The sequence below is a fragment of the Syngnathus leptorhynchus genome, unplaced genomic scaffold (assembly GCF_054491065.1).
Source record: "Syngnathus leptorhynchus isolate UIUO unplaced genomic scaffold, UIUO_Slep HiC_scaffold_193, whole genome shotgun sequence".
NCBI lineage: Eukaryota > Metazoa > Chordata > Actinopteri > Syngnathiformes > Syngnathidae > Syngnathus > Syngnathus leptorhynchus.
This window is the reverse complement of record NW_028232160.1, coordinates 50,001-70,000: the sequence shown is the minus strand read 5'-3', so window position 1 is coordinate 70,000 and position 20,000 is coordinate 50,001.

The following is a 20,000-nucleotide window of genomic DNA, read 5'->3' as shown; positions in this document are numbered from 1 at the left end:
ACATTCGTAGTTGACACTTTGTGTCATTTTATCCGAGCGGGCGGGCGCCGCGAGGCGGACCGTCCGGGGCGACTCTCGGCCTGTGTTTAAGGAGCCGGCCGGGCATCACGCTCCTTCCTTGGATGGACAACATTCGCAGTTGACACTTTGTGTCATTTTATCCGAGCAGACGGGCGCCGCGAGGCGGACCGTCCGGGGCGACTCTCGGCCTGTGTTTTCGGAGCCGGCCGGGCATCACGCTCCCTCCTTGGATGGACAACATTCGTAGTTGACACTTTGTGTCATTTTATCCGAGCAGACGGGCGCCGCGAGGCGACCGTCCGGGGCGACTCTCGGCCTGTGTTTAAGGAGCCGGCCGGGCATCACGCTCCTTCCTTGGATGGACAACATTCGTAGTTGACACTTTGTGTCATTTTATCCGAGCGGGCGGGCGCCGCGAGGCGGACCGTCCGGGGCGACTCTCGGCCTGTGTTTAAGGAGCCGGCCGGGCATCACGCTCCTTCCTTGGATGGACAACATTCGCAGTTGACACTTTGTGTCATTTTATCCGAGCAGACGGGCGCCGCGAGGCGGACCGTCCGGGGCGACTCTCGGCCTGTGTTTTCGGAGCCGGCCGGGCATCACGCTCCCTCCTTGGATGGACAACATTCGTAGTTGACACTTTGTGTCATTTTATCCGAGCAGACGGGCGCCGCGAGGCGACCGTCCGGGGCGACTCTCGGCCTGTGTTTAAGGAGCCGGCCGGGCATCACGCTCCTTCCTTGGATGGACAACATTCGTAGTTGACACTTTGTGTCATTTTATCCGAGCGGGCGGGCGCCGCGAGGCGGACCGTCCGGGGCGACTCTCGGCCTGTGTTTAAGGAGCCGGCCGGGCATCACGCTCCTTCCTTGGATGGACAACATTCGCAGTTGACACTTTGTGTCATTTTATCCGAGCAGACGGGCGCCGCGAGGCGGACCGTCCGGGGCGACTCTCGGCCTGTGTTTTCGGAGCCGGCCGGGCATCACGCTCCCTCCTTGGATGGACAACATTCGTAGTTGACACTTTGTGTCATTTTATCCGAGCAGACGGGCGCCGCGAGGCGGACCGTCCGGGGCGACTCTCGGCCTGTGTTTAAGGAGCCGGCCGGGCATCACGCTCCTTCCTTGGATGGACAACATTCGCAGTTGACACTTTGTGTCATTTTGTTCGGCCTGTGTTTAAGGAGGCAGCCGTCCTCCACTCGGTCCGTGTTTAAGGAGCGACACTCGCGCTCCGGTTCGGCCTGTATTTAGGGAGGCGGCCGTCCTCCGCTTGGTCTGTGTTAAGGGCGACACTCGGTCCATGTTTGAGGAGCCTGGCCCTGACGCTCCTCTCCGGCCTGTGTTTAAGGAGGCGGCCGTCCTCCCCTTGGTCTGTGTTAAGGGCGACACTCGGTCCATGTTTGAGGAGCCTGGCCCTGACGCTCCTCTCCGGCCTGTGTTTAAGGAGGCGGCCGTCCTCCCCTTGGTCTGTGTTAAGGGCGACACTCTGTCCATGTTTGAGGAGCCTGGCCCTGACGCTCCTCTCCGGCCTGTGTTTAAGGAGGCGGCCGTCCTCCCCTTGGTCTGTGTTAAGGGCGACACTCGGTCCATGTTTGAGGAGCCTGGCCCTGACGCTCCTCTCCGGCCTGTGTTTAAGGAGGCGGCCGTCCTCCCCTTGGTCTGTGTTAAGGGCGACACTCGGTCCATGTTTGAGGAGCCTGGCCCTGACGCTCCTCTCCGGCCTGTGTTTAAGGAGGCGGCCGTCCTCCCCTTGGTCTGTGTTAAGGGCGACACTCGGTCCATGTTTGAGGAGCCTGGCCCTGACGCTCCTCTCCGGCCTGTGTTTAAGGAGGCGGCCGTCCTCCCCTTGGTCTGTGTTAAGGGCGACACTCGGTCCATGTTTGAGGAGCCTGGCCCTGACGCTCCTCTCCGGCCTGTGTTTAAGGAGGCGGCCGTCCTCCCCTTGGTCTGTGTTAAGGGCGACACTCGGTCCGTGTTTAAGGAGCGGCCCTCGCGCTCCGGTTCGGCCTGTATTTAGGGAGGCGGCCGTCCTCCGCTTGGTCTGTGTTAAGGGCGACACTCGGTCCGTGTTTAAGGAGCCGGCCCTGACGCTCCTCTTCGGCCTGTGTTTAAGGAGGCGGCCGTCCTCCACTTCCTTCCATGCACCACCACATTCGCAGTTGACACTTTGCCATTTTTTCAGAGAGGTGACACTTAGTCGTTTTTTCGAAAGTTGACACTTAGTCGTTTTTTCGAAAGTTGACACTTTGCCGTTTTTTCAGAGAGGCGACACTTAGTCGTTTTTTCGAAAGTTGACACTTAGCCGTTTTTTCGAAAGTTGACACTTAGCCGTTTTTTCGAAAGTTGACACTTAGCCGTTTTTTCGAAAGTTGACACTTAGTCACTTTTTCGCCACAGTGACACCTCCAGCGCGTGCCACGGCGCTTTTCAGGTCTTCTATCCGACCTTGTGCTGTCGAGGACGGCGTGTCCGACGCCGTGGGGAGACCAGCACCATCTCCTCCATACTCGTAAACGGGGTGCTTTGGAAAACGGGGGGAAAGTCGATGAGTACACTGACTACTGGGACCATTTCATTGTACTCTGGCGCACCTGAAGACCAAAAAAGGTACTGCACCTTAGCCCGGGTACCTCACCCCCTGGTACCTCGAGGAGAACTTAGAAAAATTTCGACAAATTTTTGGTGAGCTCCAGGGAGAGAGGCTGATTTTTCGCTTTTTGAGGCCGACCGCCGAACCGGCGCGGGGCGGACTCACAAGCCCCGCAGAGCCGTGGGCACTTAGTCGTTTTTTCAGAGAGGCGACACTTAGTCGTTTTTTCAGAGGCGACACTTAGTCGTTTTTTCGAAAGTTGACACTTAGCCGTTTTTTCGAAAGTCGACACTTAGCCGTTTTTTTGGAAAGTTGACACTTAGTCGTTTTTTCGAAAGTTGACACTTAGTCGTTTTTTCGCCACAATTGGCTCTGAGCTCCAGGGGGAGAGCCTGGTTTTGCCTTATTTCAGGCCGGCTGGGGAACCGGCGCGGGTCGGATGCACGAGCCCGGCAGAGCCGTGGGCACTTAGAAAATTTTCGCCGATTAAGCTGGGACCTCCAGGCGGAGACCGGCATTCCTCGTCCTCGGGGTTCGACCCAGGAACCGGCGCTGGGCAGACGCCGTAGCCACGCAGAGCCGTGGGCACTTAGAAAATATTCGCCAAGTTGGCTCTGAGCTCCAGGCGGAGAGGCTGGTTTTGCCTTATTTCAGGCCGGCTGGGGAACCGGCGCGGGTCGGATGCACGAGCCCGCAGAGCCGTGGGCACTTTGCCATTTTCTCAGAGTCGACACTTAGTCGTTTTTTCAGAGAGGCGACACTCTGTCGTTTTTTCGAAAGTTGACACTTTGCCGTTTTTTCAGAGAGGCGACACTTAGCCGTTTTTTCGAAAGTTGACACTTAGCCGTTTTTTCGAAAGTCGACACTTAGCCGTTTTTTCAGAGATGTGACACTTTGCCGTTTTTTCGAAAGTCGACACTTAGCCGTTTTTTCAGAGATGTGACACTTAGAAACTTTTTGCCAAGTTGGCTGTGAGCTCCAGGAGGAGACCGTTATTTTTCGTCATTCGAGGCCGACTGCGGAACCGGCGCTGGGCGGACGCCAAAGCTCGGCAGGGCCGTGGGCACTTAGAAACTTTTTGCCAAGTTGGCTGTGAGCTCCAGGAGGAGACCGTTATTTTTCGTCATTCGAGGCCGACTGCGGAACCGGCGCTGGGCGGACGCCAAAGCTCGGCAGGGCCGTGGGCACTTAGAAACTTTTTGCCAAGTTGGCTGTGAGCTCCAGGAGGAGACCGTTATTTTTCGTCATTCGAGGCCGACTGCGGAACCGGCGCTGAGCGGACGCCAAAGCTCGGCAGGGCCGTGGGCACTTAGAAACTTTTTGCCAAGTTGGCTGTGAGCTCCAGGAGGAGACCGTTATTTTTCGTCATTCGAGGCCGACTGCGGAACCGGCGCTGGGCGGACGCCAAAGCTCGGCAGGGCCGTGGGCACTTAGAAACTTTTTGCCAAGTTGGCTGTGAGCTCCAGGAGGAGACCGTTATTTTTCGTCATTCGAGGCCGACTGCGGAACCGGCGCTGGGCGGACGCCAAAGCTCGGCAGGGCCGTGGGCACTTAGAAACTTTTTGCCAAGTTGGCTGTGAGCTCCAGGAGGAGACCGTTATTTTTCGTCATTCGAGGCCGACTGCGGAACCGGCGCTGGGCGGACGCCAAAGCTCGGCAGGGCCGTGGGCACTTAGAAACTTTTTGCCAAGTTGGCTGTGAGCTCCAGGAGGAGACCGTTATTTTTCGTCATTCGAGGCCGACTGCGGAACCGGCGCTGGGCGGACGCCAAAGCTCGGCAGGGCCGTGGGCACTTAGAAACTTTTTGCCAAGTTGGCTGTGAGCTCCAGGAGGAGACCGTTATTTTTCGTCATTCGAGGCCGACTGCGGAACCGGCGCTGGGCGGACGCCAAAGCTCGGCAGGGCCGTGGGCACTTAGAAACTTTTTGCCAAGTTGGCTGTGAGCTCCAGGAGGAGACCGTTATTTTTCGTCATTCGAGGCCGACTGCGGAACCGGCGCTGGGCGGACGCCAAAGCTCGGCAGGGCCGTGGGCACTTAGAAACTTTTTGCCAAGTTGGCTGTGAGCTCCAGGAGGAGACCGTTATTTTTCGTCATTCGAGGCCGACTGCGGAACCGGCGCTGGGCGGACGCCAAAGCTCGGCAGGGCCGTGGGCACTTAGAAACTTTTTGCCAAGTTGGCTGTGAGCTCCAGGAGGAGACCGTTATTTTTCGTCATTCGAGGCCGACTGCGGAACCGGCGCTGAGCGGACGCCAAAGCTCGGCAGGGCCGTGGGCACTTAGAAACTTTTTGCCAAGTTGGCTGTGAGCTCCAGGAGGAGACCGTTATTTTTCGTCATTCGAGGCCGACTGCGGAACCGGCGCTGGGCGGACGCCAAAGCTCGGCAGGGCCGTGGGCACTTAGAAACTTTTTGCCAAGTTGGCTGTGAGCTCCAGGAGGAGACCGTTATTTTTCGTCATTCGAGGCCGACTGCGGAACCGGCGCTGGGCGGACGCCAAAGCTCGGCAGGGCCGTGGGCACTTAGAAACTTTTTGCCAAGTTGGCTGTGAGCTCCAGGAGGAGACCGTTATTTTTCGTCATTCGAGGCCGACTGCGGAACCGGCGCTGGGCGGACGCCAAAGCTCGGCAGGGCCGTGGGCACTTAGAAACTTTTTGCCAAGTTGGCTGTGAGCTCCAGGAGGAGACCGTTATTTTTCGTCATTCGAGGCCGACTGCGGAACCGGCGCTGGGCGGACGCCAAAGCTCGGCAGGGCCGTGGGCACTTAGAAACTTTTTGCCAAGTTGGCTGTGAGCTCCAGGAGGAGACCGTTATTTTTCGTCATTCGAGGCCGACTGCGGAACCGGCGCTGGGCGGACGCCAAAGCTCGGCAGGGCCGTGGGCACTTAGAAACTTTTTGCCAAGTTGGCTGTGAGCTCCAGGAGGAGACCGTTATTTTTCGTCATTCGAGGCCGACTGCGGAACCGGCGCTGGGCGGACGCCAAAGCTCGGCAGGGCCGTGGGCACTTAGAAACTTTTTGCCAAGTTGGCTGTGAGCTCCAGGAGGAGACCGTTATTTTTCGTCATTGGAGGCCGACTGCGGAACCGGCGCTGGGCGGACGCCAAAGCTCGGCAGGGCCGTGGGCACTTAGAAACTTTTTGCCAAGTTGGCTGTGAGCTCCAGGAGGAGACCGTTATTTTTCGTCATTCTAGGCCGGCTGCAGAACCGGCGCGGGTCGGATGCACGAGCCCGCAGAGCCGTGGGCACTTTGCCACTTTTTCGCCACAATTGGCTGTGAGCTCCAGGAGGAGACCGTTATTTTTCGTCATTCTAGGCCGGCTGCAGAACCGGCGCGGGTCGGATGCACGAGCCCGCAGAGCCGTGGGCACTTTGCCACTTTTTCGCCACAATTGGCTGTGAGCTCCAGGAGGAGACCGTTATTTTTCGTCATTCTAGGCCGGTTGCAGAACCGGCGCGGCTCGGATGCACGAGCCCGCAGAGCCGTGGGCACTTAGAAAATTTTCAGAGAGGCGACACTTTGCCATTTTTTCAGAGAGGTGACACTTAGTCGTTTTTTCGAAAGTTGACACTTAGCCGTTTTTTCGAAAGTTGACACTTAGTCGTTTTTTCGAAAGTTGACACTTAGTCGTTTTTTCGCCAAAGTGCCCACCTCCAGCGCGTGCCACGGCGCTTTCCAGGTCTTCTATCCGACCTTGTGCTGTCGAGGACGGCGTGTCCGACGCCGTGGGGAGACCAGCACCATCTCCTCCATACTCGTAAACGAGGTGCTTTGGAAAACGGGGGGAAAGTCGATGAGTACACTGACTACTGGGACCATTTCATTGTACTCTGGCGCACCTGAAGACCAAAAAAGGTACTGCACCTTAGCCCGGGTACCTCACCCCCTGGTACCTCGAGGAGAACTTAGAAAAATTTCGACAAATTTTTGGTGAGCTCCAGGGAGAGAGGCTGATTTTTTGCTTTTTGAGGCCGACCGCCGAACCGGCGCGGGGCGGACTCACAAGCCCCGCAGAGCCGTGGGCACTTAGTCGTTTTTTCGAAAGTTGACACTTAGCCGTTTTTTCGAAAGTTGACACTTAGCCGTTTTTTCGAAAGTCGACACTTAGCCGTTTTTTCGAAAGTTGACACTTAGTCGTTTTTTCGCCGATTTTGCTGGGACCTCCAGGCGAGGACCGGCGTTTTTCGTCTTCCGGGTCCGACCCGGGAACCAGCGCCGAGCGGACACATTCGCTCGCTAGTGCCGTTGGCACTTAGAAAATTTTTCGTTTGTCATGAGCTCCGGGCGAGGACCGGCGTTTTTCGTCTTCCGGGTTCGACCCGGGAACCAGCGCCGAGCGGACACATTCGCTCGCTAGTGCCGTTGGCACTTAGAAAATTTTTCGTTTGTCATGAGCTCCGGGCGAGGACCGGCGTTTTTCGTCTTCCGGGTTCGACCCGGGAACCAGCGCCGAGTGGACACATTCGCTCGCTAGTGCCGTTGGCACTTAGAAAATTTTTCGTTTGTCATGAGCTCCGGGCGGAGACCGGCGTTTTTCGTCTTCCGGGTTCGACCCGGGAACCAGCGCCGAGCGGACACATTCGCTCGCTAGTGCCGTTGGCACTTAGAAAATTTTTCGTTTGTCATGAGCTCCGGGCGGAGACCGGCGTTTTTCGTCTTCCGGGTTCGACCCGGGAACCAGCGCCGAGCGGACACATTCGCTCGCAAGTGCCGTTGGCACTTAGAAAATTTTTCGTTTGTCATGAGCTCCGGGCGGAGACCGGCGTTTTTCGTCTTCCGGGTTCGACCCGGGAACCAGCGCCGAGCGGACACATTCGCTCGCTAGTGCCGTTGGCACTTAGAAAATTTTTCGTTTGTCATGAGCTCCGGGCGGAGAGCGGCGTTTTTCGTCTTCCGGGTTCGACCCGGGAACCAGCGCCGAGCGGACACATTCGCTCGCTAGTGCCGTTGGCACTTAGAAAATTTTTCGTTTGTCATGAGCTCCGGGCGGAGAGCGGCGTTTTTCGTCTTCCGGGTTCGACCCGGGAACCAGCGCCGAGCGGACACATTCGCTCGCTAGTGCCGTTGGCACTTAGAAAATTTTTCGTTTGTCATGAGCTCCGGGCGGAGACCGGCGTTTTTCGTCTTCCGGGTTCGACCCGGGAACCAGCGCCGAGCGGACACATTCGCTCGCAAGTGCCGTTGGCACTTAGAAAATTTTTCGTTTGTCATGAGCTCCGGGCGGAGACCGGCATTTTTCGTCATTCGAGGCCGACGGGGGAACCAGCCGGAGCGGACACGTTTGCTCGGAAGAGCCGTTGGCACTTAGAAAAAATTCCGTGTCTCGTGAGCTCCAGGGGGGACAGGCTGGTTTTATTCATCCGTAGCCGACATGGGAACCAGCGCGGAGCGGATTGGTGTTGCGCTGCCATATACCTCATCTCTCTCAGGAGTCCCCCCCTTATACGTGCCGATGGTGTTTTGGAAAACGGGGGGTAACTGGATGAGTACACTGACTAGGGGGACCAGTACACTAGCGAGTGGGACCAGTACACTGACTAGTGGGACCAACACACTATGAGCGCCTGGTACCTAAAATGGAAGTATAGAGGCCGAATTTCGGGCAAGATCACGCCGGGTTAGGCTTCCAGGACCTCGGCTAAGCAATTTTAACGGGTCGCCCGGTTCTTTTTTGATCCAGCCCGGTTCTTTTTTTATCCAGCCTGGTTCTTTTTACACTTCCAGCTGGAGCTCGGGAGCGGCTTTTTGCACAAGATCACGCCGTGTTAGGCTTCCAGGACCTCGGCTAAGCAATTTTAACGGGTCGCCCGGTTCTTTTTTGATCCAGCCCGGTTCTTTTTTTTATCCAGCCTGGTTCTTTTTACACTTCCAGCTGGAGCTCGGGAGCGGCTTTTTGCACAAGATCACGCCGTGTTAGGCTTCCAGGACCTCGGCTAAGCAATTTTAACGGGTCGCCCGGTTCTTTTTTGATCCAGCCCGGTTCTTTTTTTTTATCCAGCCTGGTTCTTTTTACACTTCCAGCTGGAGCTCGGGAGCGGCTTTTTGCACAAGATCACGCCGTGTTAGGCTTCCAGGACCTCGGCGAAGCAATTTTAACGGGTCGCCCGGTTCTTTTTTGATCCAGCCCGGTTCTTTTTTTTATCCAGCCTGGTTCTTTTTACACTTCCAGCTGGAGCTTGGGAGCGGCTTTTTGCACAAGATCACGCCGTGTTAGGCTTCCAGGACCTCGGCTAAGCAATTTTAACGGGTCGCCCGGTTCTTTTTTTTATCCAGCCCGGTTCTTTTTTTATCCAGCCCGGTTCTTTTTACACTTCCAGCTGGAGCTCTGGAGCGGCTTTTTGGACAAGATCACGCCGTGTTAGGCTTCCAGGACCTCGGCTAAGCAATTTTAACGGGTCGCCCGGTTCTTTTTTGATCCAGCCCGGTTCTTTTTTTTATCCAGCCTGGTTCTTTTTACACTTCCAGCTGGAGCTCGGGAGCGGCTTTTTGCACAAGATCACGCCGTGTTAGGCTTCCAGGACCTCGGCGAAGCAATTTTAACGGGTCGCCCGGTTCTTTTTTGATCCAGCCCGGTTCTTTTTTTTATCCAGCCTGGTTCTTTTTACACTTCCAGCTGGAGCTTGGGAGCGGCTTTTTGCACAAGATCACGCCGTGTTAGGCTTCCAGGACCTCGGCTAAGCAATTTTAACGGGTCGCCCGGTTCTTTTTTTTATCCAGCCCGGTTCTTTTTTTATCCAGCCCGGTTCTTTTTACACTTCCAGCTGGAGCTCTGGAGCGGCTTTTTGGACAAGATCACGCCGTGTTAGGCTTCCAGGACCTCGGCGAAGCAATTTTAACGGGTCGCCCGGTTCTTTTTTGATCCAGCCCGGTTCTTTTTTTTATCCAGCCTGGTTCTTTTTACACTTCCAGCTGGAGCTCGGGAGCGGCTTTTTGCACAAGATCACGCCGTGTTAGGCTTCCAGGACCTCGGCGAAGCAATTTTAACGGGTCGCCCGGTTCTTTTTTGATCCAGCCCGGTTCTTTTTTTTATCCAGCCTGGTTCTTTTTACACTTCCAGCTGGAGCTTGGGAGTGGCTTTTTGCACAAGATCACGCCGTGTTAGGCTTCCAGGACCTCGGCTAAGCAATTTTAACGGGTCGCCCGGTTCTTTTTTTTATCCAGCCCGGTTCTTTTTTTATCCAGCCCGGTTCTTTTTACACTTCCAGCTGGAGCTCTGGAGCGGCTTTTTGGACAAGATCACGCCGTGTTAGGCTTCCAGGACCTCGGCGAAGCAATTTTAACGGGTCGCCCGGTTCTTTTTTGATCCAGCCCGGTTCTTTTTTTTATCCAGCCTGGTTCTTTTTACACTTCCAGCTGGAGCTCGGGAGCGGCTTTTTGCACAAGATCACGCCGTGTTAGGCTTCCAGGACCTCGGCGAAGCAATTTTAACGGGTCGCCCGGTTCTTTTTTGATCCAGCCCGGTTCTTTTTTTATCCAGCCCGGTTCTTTTTACACTTCCAGCTGGAGCTCGGGAGCGGCTTTTTGCACAAGATCACGCCGTGTTAGGCTTCCAGGACCTCGGCGAAGCAATTTTAACGGGTCGCCCGGTTCTTTTTTGATCCAGCCCGGTTCTTTTTTTTATCCAGCCTGGTTCTTTTTACACTTCCAGCTGGAGCTCGGGAGCGGCTTTTTGCACAAGATCACGCCGTGTTAGGCTTCCAGGACCTCGGCGACGCAATTTTAACGGGTCGCCCGGTTCTTTTTTGATCCAGCCCGGTTCTTTTTTTATCCAGCCCGGTTCTTTTTACACTTCCAGCTGGAGCTCGGGAGCGGCTTTTTGCACAAGATCACGCCGTGTTAGGCTTCCAGGACCTCGGCGAAGCAATTTTAACGGGTCGCCCGGTTCTTTTTTGATCCAGCCCGGTTCTTTTTTTTATCCAGCCTGGTTCTTTTTACACTTCCAGCTGGAGCTCGGGAGCGGCTTTTTGCACAAGATCACGCCGTGTTAGGCTTCCAGGACCTCGGCGAAGCAATTTTAACGGGTCGCCCGGTTCTTTTTTTTATCCAGCCCGGTTCTTTTTTGATCCAGCCCGGTTCTTTTTCCACTTCCAGCTGGAGCTCGGGAGCGGCTTTTTGCACAAGATCACGCCGGGTTAGGCTTCCAGGACCTCGGCTAAGCACTTCTAACGGGTCGCCCGGTTCTTTTTTTGAACCAGCCCGGTTCTTTTTCCACTTCCAGCTGGAGCTCAGCAGCGGCTTTTTGCACAAGATCACGCCGGGTTAGGGTTCCAGGACCTCGGCTAAGCAATTTTAACGGGCCGCCCGGTTCTTTTTTTGATCCAGCCCGGTTCTTTTTACACTTCCAGCTGGAGCTCAGCAGCGGCTTTTTGCACAAGATCACGCCGGGTTAGGCTTCCAGGACCTCGGCTAAGCACTTCTAACGGGCCCTGGTCCACCCCTGCCAGCGCATTTCAAAACTTGGCATTAATTTCGACCTAAGAGACGAAGTCTGATTTTTTTCTACCACTTGGGCGGCCTTTTTGCACCCAGAACACCCGCACCGGCACCATAAATTCGAAGGGTGCCGAGTGCGTCGGCGCAGATTCTGCGACGGAGTGACACTTCCCTCTTGTGGACATTCGGCGGTAGGTGAAATGCGCACTCGGTCTTCTCTTTTCTTTTCCTTCCAGTGAAACTTTGGCAACATTCTGCGAGCTGCTGGCTTCCAGAACCTCGGCCAAGCAGGTGGAGGATTTTTTTCCACTTCCAGCTGGAGGTGAGGAGGGACTTTTTGGGCAAGATCACGCCGACTTAGCAAGCAAGGTGGAAGTGCCAGCATGCTCCGTGGCTGGAAGTGTGGATGTGCCAGCACCCTCCCTGCCTATGGAAGTGTGGAGCTCCAGCACCCTCCCTGCCTATGGAAGTGTGGAGCTCCAGCACCCTCCCTGCCTATGGAAGTGTGGAGCTCCAGCACCCTCCCTGCCTATGGAAGTGTGGAGCTCCAGCACCCTCCCTGCCTATGGAAGTGTGGAGCTCCAGCACCCTCCCTGCCTATGGAAGTGTGGAGCTCCAGCACCCTCCCTGCCTATGGAAGTGTGGAGCTCCAGCACCCTCCCTGCCTATGGAAGTGTGGAGCTCCAGCACCCTCCCTGCCTATGGAAGTGTGGAGCTCCAGCACCCTCCCTGCCTATGGAAGTGTGGAGCTCCAGCACCCTCCCTGCCTATGGAAGTGTGGAGCTCCAGCACCCTCCCTGCCTATGGAAGTGTGGAGCTCCAGCACCCTCCCTGCCTATGGAAGTGTGGAGCTCCAGCACCCTCCCTGCCTATGGAAGTGTGGAGCTCCAGCACCCTCCCTGCCTATGGAAGTGTGGAGCTCCAGCACCCTCCCTGCCTATGGAAGTGTGGAGCTCCAGCACCCTCCCTGCCTATGGAAGTGTGGAGCTCCAGCACCCTCCCTGCCTATGGAAGTGTGGAGCTCCAGCACCCTCCCTGCCTATGGAAGTGTGGAGCTCCAGCACCCTCCCTGCCTATGGAAGTGTGGAGCTCCAGCACCCTCCCTGCCTATGGAAGTGTGGAGCTCCAGCACCCTCCCTGCCTATGGAAGTGTGGAGCTCCAGCACCCTCCCTGCCTATGGAAGTGTGGAGCTCCAGCACCCTCCCTGCCTATGGAAGTGTGGAGCTCCAGCACCCTCCCTGCCTATGGAAGTGTGGAGCTCCAGCACCCTCCCTGCCTATGGAAGTGTGGAGCTCCAGCACCCTCCCTGCCTATGGAAGTGTGGAGCTCCAGCACCCTCCCTGCCTATGGAAGTGTGGAGCTCCAGCACCCTCCCTGCCTATGGAAGTGTGGAGCTCCAGCACCCTCCCTGCCTATGGAAGTGTGGAGCTCCAGCACCCTCCCTGCCTATGGAAGTGTGGAGCTCCAGCACCCTCCCTGCCTATGGAAGTGTGGAGCTCCAGCACCCTCCCTGCCTATGGAAGTGTGGAGCTCCAGCACCCTCCCTGCCTATGGAAGTGTGGAGCTCCAGCACCCTCCCTGCCTATGGAAGTGTGGAGCTCCAGCACCCTCCCTGCCTATGGAAGTGTGGAGCTCCAGCACCCTCCCTGCCTATGGAAGTGTGGAGCTCCAGCACCCTCCCTGCCTATGGAAGTGTGGAGCTCCAGCACCCTCCCTGCCTATGGAAGTGTGGAGCTCCAGCACCCTCCCTGCCTATGGAAGTGTGGAGCTCCAGCACCCTCCCTGCCTATGGAAGTGTGGAGCTCCAGCACCCTCCCTGCCTATGGAAGTGTGGAGCTCCAGCACCCTCCCTGCCTATGGAAGTGTGGAGCTCCAGCACCCTCCCTGCCTATGGAAGTGTGGAGCTCCAGCACCCTCCCTGCCTATGGAAGTGTGGAGCTCCAGCACCCTCCCTGCCTATGGAAGTGTGGAGCTCCAGCACCCTCCCTGCCTATGGAAGTGTGGAGCTCCAGCACCCTCCCTGCCTATGGAAGTGTGGAGCTCCAGCACCCTCCCTGCCTATGGAAGTGTGGAGCTCCAGCACCCTCCCTGCCTATGGAAGTGTGGAGCTCCAGCACCCTCCCTGCCTATGGAAGTGTGGAGCTCCAGCACCCTCCCTGCCTATGGAAGTGTGGAGCTCCAGCACCCTCCCTGCCTATGGAAGAGCCACCTCCGCGGGCATGCTGCTCAACCACGCCGGCCCAGAGTTCCAGCTGCTCGGCTACACTCTCTCACAAGCCCCGCCTGGAGCTCCCCAGCCCGCCCCTGGTACCTCAACTACCGAGGCCAGCCGCTCGACCAGGCCGGCCCAGAGTTCCAGCCGCTCGGCTTCACTCTCTCACAAGCCCCGCCTGGAGCTCCCCGGCCCACCCCTGGTACCTCAACTACCGAGGCCAGCCGCTCGACCACGCCGGTGCAGAGTTCCAGCCGCTCGGATGAGCTCTGCCACTCTCCCGCCGCGCAGCCACCGGTAACGGGGAAATGTCGCCGCCTTGTGGACACGCCGTTGTAAATGAATGGGCTTTCGCACTTAGTGCAATTTTCGCCAACTCTCTGACTTAGAGCTATGGAAGTATGGAGCTATGGAGCCACCAGCCACCCAGGCTGGAGCTATGGAGCTCTGGAGGTATGGAGCTCTTTTTACACTTCCAGCTGGAGCTTGGGAGCGGCTTTTTGCACAAGATCACGCCGGGTTAGGCTTCCAGGACCTCGGCTAAGCAATTTTAACGGGTCGCCCGGTTCTTTTTTGATCCAGCCCGGTTCTTTTTTTTATCCAGCCCGGTTCTTTTTACACTTCCAGCTGGAGCTCGGGAGCGGCTTTTTGCACAAGACCACGCCGTGTTAGGCTTCCAGGACCTCGGCTAAGCAATTTTAACGGGTCGCCCGGTTCTTTTTTGATCCAGCCCGGTTCTTTTTTTTATCCAGCCCGGTTCTTTTTACACTTCCAGCTGGAGCTCGGGAGCGGCTTTTTGCACAAGATCACGCCGTGTTAGGCTTCCAGGACCTCGGCTAAGCAATTTTAACGGGTCGCCCGGTTCTTTTTTGATCCAGCCCGGTTCTTTTTTTTATCCAGCCCGGTTCTTTTTACACTTCCAGCTGGAGCTCGGCAGCGGCTTTTTGCACAAGATCACGCCGGGTTAGGCTTCCAGAGCCCCGGCTAAGCAATTTTAACGGGTCGCCCGGTTCTTTTTTGATCCAGCCCGGTTCTTTTTTTTATCGAGCCCGGTTCTTTTCACACTTCCAGCTGGAGCTCGGCAGCGGCTATTTGCACAAGATCACGCCGGGTTAGGCTTCCAGGACCTCGGCTAAGCAATTTTAACGGGCCGCCCGGTTCTTTTTTTTTATCCAGCCCGGTTCTTTTTCCACTTCCAGCTGGAGCTCGGGAGCGGCTTTTTGCACAAGATCACGCCGGGTTAGGCTTCCAGGACCTCGGCTAAGCACTTCTAACGGGTCGCCCGGTTCTTTTTTTGAACCAGCCCGGTTCTTTTTCCACTTCCAGCTGGAGCTCAGCAGCGGCTTTTTGCACAAGATCACGCCGGGTTAGGGTTCCAGGACCTCGGCTAAGCAATTTTAACGGGCCGCCCGGTTCTTTTTTTGATCCAGCCCGGTTCTTTTTACACTTCCAGCTGGAGCTCAGCAGCGGCTTTTTGCACAAGATCACGCCGGGTTAGGCTTCCAGGACCTCGGCTAAGCACTTCTAACGGGCCCTGGTCCACCCCTGCCAGCGCATTTCAAAACTTGGCATTAATTTCGACCTAAGAGACGAAGTCTGATTTTTTTCTACCACTTGGGCGGCCTTTTTGCACCCAGAACACCCGCACCGGCACCATAAATTCGAAGGGTGCCGAGTGCGTCGGCGCAGATTCTGCGACGGAGTGACACTTCCCTCTTGTGGACATTCGGCGGTAGGTGAAATGCGCACTCGGTCTTCTCTTTTCTTTTCCTTCCAGTGAAACTTTGGCAACATTCTGCGAGCTGCTGGCTTCCAGAACCTCGGCCAAGCAGGTGGAGGATTTTTTTCCACTTCCAGCTGGAGGTGAGGAGGGACTTTTTGGGCAAGATCACGCCGACTTAGCAAGCAAGGTGGAAGTGCCAGCATGCTCCGTGGCTGGAAGTGTGGATGTGCCAGCACCCTCCCTGCCTATGGAAGTGTGGAGCTCCAGCACCCTCCCTGCCTATGGAAGTGTGGAGCTCCAGCACCCTCCCTGCCTATGGAAGTGTGGAGCTCCAGCACCCTCCCTGCCTATGGAAGTGTGGAGCTCCAGCACCCTCCCTGCCTATGGAAGTGTGGAGCTCCAGCACCCTCCCTGCCTATGGAAGTGTGGAGCTCCAGCACCCTCCCTGCCTATGGAAGTGTGGAGCTCCAGCACCCTCCCTGCCTATGGAAGTGTGGAGCTCCAGCACCCTCCCTGCCTATGGAAGTGTGGAGCTCCAGCACCCTCCCTGCCTATGGAAGTGTGGAGCTCCAGCACCCTCCCTGCCTATGGAAGTGTGGAGCTCCAGCACCCTCCCTGCCTATGGAAGTGTGGAGCTCCAGCACCCTCCCTGCCTATGGAAGTGTGGAGCTCCAGCACCCTCCCTGCCTATGGAAGTGTGGAGCTCCAGCACCCTCCCTGCCTATGGAAGTGTGGAGCTCCAGCACCCTCCCTGCCTATGGAAGTGTGGAGCTCCAGCACCCTCCCTGCCTATGGAAGTGTGGAGCTCCAGCACCCTCCCTGCCTATGGAAGTGTGGAGCTCCAGCACCCTCCCTGCCTATGGAAGTGTGGAGCTCCAGCACCCTCCCTGCCTATGGAAGTGTGGAGCTCCAGCACCCTCCCTGCCTATGGAAGTGTGGAGCTCCAGCACCCTCCCTGCCTATGGAAGTGTGGAGCTCCAGCACCCTCCCTGCCTATGGAAGTGTGGAGCTCCAGCACCCTCCCTGCCTATGGAAGTGTGGAGCTCCAGCACCCTCCCTGCCTATGGAAGTGTGGAGCTCCAGCACCCTCCCTGCCTATGGAAGTGTGGAGCTCCAGCACCCTCCCTGCCTATGGAAGTGTGGAGCTCCAGCACCCTCCCTGCCTATGGAAGTGTGGAGCTCCAGCACCCTCCCTGCCTATGGAAGTGTGGAGCTCCAGCACCCTCCCTGCCTATGGAAGTGTGGAGCTCCAGCACCCTCCCTGCCTATGGAAGTGTGGAGCTCCAGCACCCTCCCTGCCTATGGAAGTGTGGAGCTCCAGCACCCTCCCTGCCTATGGAAGTGTGGAGCTCCAGCACCCTCCCTGCCTATGGAAGTGTGGAGCTCCAGCACCCTCCCTGCCTATGGAAGTGTGGAGCTCCAGCACCCTCCCTGCCTATGGAAGTGTGGAGCTCCAGCACCCTCCCTGCCTATGGAAGTGTGGAGCTCCAGCACCCTCCCTGCCTATGGAAGTGTGGAGCTCCAGCACCCTCCCTGCCTATGGAAGTGTGGAGCTCCAGCACCCTCCCTGCCTATGGAAGTGTGGAGCTCCAGCACCCTCCCTGCCTATGGAAGTGTGGAGCTCCAGCACCCTCCCTGCCTATGGAAGTGTGGAGCTCCAGCACCCTCCCTGCCTATGGAAGTGTGGAGCTCCAGCACCCTCCCTGCCTATGGAAGTGTGGAGCTCCAGCACCCTCCGTGCCTAGGGAAGTGTGGAGCTCCAGCACCCTCCGTGCCTATGGAAGAGCCACCTCCGCGGGCATGCTGCTCAACCACGCCGGCCCAGAGTTCCAGCCGCTCGGCTACACTCTCTCACAAGCCCCGCCTGGAGCTCCCCAGCCCGCCCCTGGTACCTCAACTACCGAGGCCAGCCGCTCGACCAGGCCGGCCCAGAGTTCCAGCCGCTCGGATAAGCTCTGTCACTCTCCCGCTAAGCAGCCACCGGTAACGGGGAAATGTCGCCGCCTTGTGGACACGCCGTTGTAAATGAATGGGCTTTCGCACTTAGTGCAATTTTCGCCAGCTCCGTGGCTGCAAGTATGGAGCTATGGAGCTATGGAGCCACCAGACAGGCTGGAGCTCTGGAGCTATGGAAGTATGGAGCTCTGGAGCTATGGAGCTATGGAGCTATGGAGCTCTGGGGCTATGGAGCTATGGAGCTATGGAGCTCTGGAGCTCTGGTGCTATGGAGCTCTGGAGCTCTGGTGCTATGGAGCTATGGAGCTATGGAGCTATGGAGCTATGGAGCTATGGAAGTCTGGAGCTATGGAAGTATGGAGCTATGGAAGTATGGAGCTATGGAGCTATGGAGCTATGGAGCTATGGAGCCACCAGCCAGCACCCTCCGTGGCTCAACCACGCCGGCCCAGAGTTCCAGCCGCTCGGCTTCACTCTCTCACAAGCCCCGCCTGGAGCTCCCCAGCCCGCCCCTGGTACCTCAACTACCGAGGCCAGCCGCTCGACCAGGCCGGCCCAGAGTTCCAGCCGCTCGGCTTCACTCTCTCACAAGACCCGCCTGGAGCTCCCCGGCCCACCCCTGGTACCTCAACTACCGAGGCCAGCCGTTCGACCACGCCGGCGCAGAGTTCCAGCCGCTCGGATAAGCTCTGTCACTCTCCTGCCGCGCAGCCACCGGTAACGGGGAAATGTCGCCGCCTTGTGGACACGCCCTTGTAAATGAATGGGCTTTCGCACTTAGTGCAATTTTCGCCAACTCTCTGACTGGAGCTATGGAAGTATGGAGCTATGGAGCCACCAGCCACCCAGGCTGGAGCTATGGAGCTCTGGTGCTATGGAGCTCTGGTGCTATGGAGCTATGGAGCTCTGGAGCTCTGGTGCTATGGAGCTATGGAGCTCTGGAAGTATGGAGCTATGGAGCTCTGGAGGTATGGAGCTATGGAGCCCTGGAGCCCTGGAGCTATGGAGCCCTGGAGCTATGGAGCCCTGGAGCCCTGGAGCTATGGAGCCCTGGAGCTATGGAGCTATGGAGCCCTGGAGCTATGGAGCTATGGAGCTCTGGTGCTATGGAGCTATGGAGCTCTGGTGCTATGGAGCTATGGAGCTCTGGTGCTATGGAGCTATGGAGCTCTGGTGCTATGGAGCTATGGAGCTCTGGTGCTATGGAGCTATGGAGCTGGTGCTATGGAGCTATGGAGCTCTGGTGCTATGGAGCTATGGAGCTCTGGTGCTATGGAGCTCTGGTGCTATGGAGCTATGGAGCTCTGGTGCTATGGAGCTATGGAGCTCTGGTGCTATGGAGCTATGGAGCTCTGGTGCTATGGAGCTCTGGTGCTATGGAGCTATGGAGCTCTGGTGCTATGGAGCTCTGGAGCTCTGGAGGTATGGAGGTATGGAGCCACCAGCCAGCACCCTCCGTGGCTGGATCAATGGAAGTGTTTAGGTACCAGGCGGCCAAAGTGCCGAGGCCTCACGCTCGACCACGCCGGCGCAGAGTTCCAGCCGCTCGGATGAGCTCTGTCACTCTCCCGCCGCGCAGCCACCGGTAACGGGGAAATGTCGCCGCCTTGTGGACACGCCGTTGTAAATGAATGGGCTTTCGCACTTAGTGCAATTTTCGCCAACTCTCTGACTTAGAGCTATGGAAGTATGGAGCTATGGAGCCACCAGCCACCCAGGCTGGAGCTATGGAGCTCTGGAGCTCTGGAGCTCTGGTGCTATGGAGCTATGGAGCTCTGGAAGTATGGAGCTATGGAGCTCTGGAGGTATGGAGCTATGGAGCCCTGGAGCCCTGGAGCTATGGAGCCCTGGAGCTATGGAGCCCTGGAGCCCTGGAGCTATGGAGCCCTGGAGCTATGGAGCTATGGAGCTCTGGTGCTATGGAGCTATGGAGCTCTGGTGCTATGGAGCTATGGAGCTCTGGTGCTATGGAGCTATGGAGCTCTGGTGCTATGGAGCTATGGAGCTCTGGTGCTATGGAGCTATGGAGCTCTGGTGCTATGGAGCTATGGAGCTCTGGTGCTATGGAGCTATGGAGCTCTGGTGCTATGGAGCTATGGAGCTATGGAGCCACCAGCCAGCACCCTCCGTGGCTGGATCAATGGAAGTGTTTTAGGTACCAGGCAGCCAAAGGGCCGGGGCCTCACGCTCGACCACGCCGGCGCAGAGTTCCAGCCGCTCGGATAAGCTCTGTCACTCACCCGCCACGCAGCCACCGGTAACGGGGAAATGTCGCCGCCTGGCGGACACGCCGTTGTAAATGAATGGGCTTTCGCACTTAGTGCAATTTTCGCCAACTCTCTGACTGGAGCTATGGAAGTATGGAGCTATGGAGCCACCAGCCACCCAGGCTGGAGCTATGGAAGTATGGAGCTATGGAGCCACCAGCCACCCAGGCTGGAGCTATGGAGCTATGGAGCTCTGGTGCTATGGAGCTATGGAGCTCTGGTGCTATGGAGCTCTGGAGCTCTGGTGCTATGGAGCTATGGAGCTATGGAGCTATGGAAGTATGGAGCTATGGAAGTCTGGAGCTATGGAGCTCTGGGGCTATGGAAGTATGGAGCTATGGAGCTCCGGGGCTATGGAGCTCCGGGGCTATGGAGCTATGGAGCTATGGAGCTCCGGGGCTATGGAGCTCCGGGGCTATGGAGCTATGGAGCTCCGGGGCTATGGAGCTCCGGGGCTATGGAGCTCCGGGGCTATGGAGCTCCGGGGCTATGGAGCTCCGGGGCTATGGAGCTCCGGGGCTATGGAGCTCCGGGGCTATGGAGCTATGGAGCTCCGGGGCTATGGAGCTCCGGGGCTATGGAGCTATGGAGCTCCGGGGCTATGGAGCTCTGGAGCTATGGAAGTATGGATGATCCAGCACCCTCCGTGGCTGACCGCTGGTGCTCGGGGCCGGTGAACTCGGCACCCGCCTCCGGCGGGTGCCTCGGTGACCGCCGTCGCTTGGGGCCAGTGAACTCGGCACCCGCCTTCGGCGGGTGCCTCGGTGACCGGTTGTCGCTTGGGGCCAGTGAACTC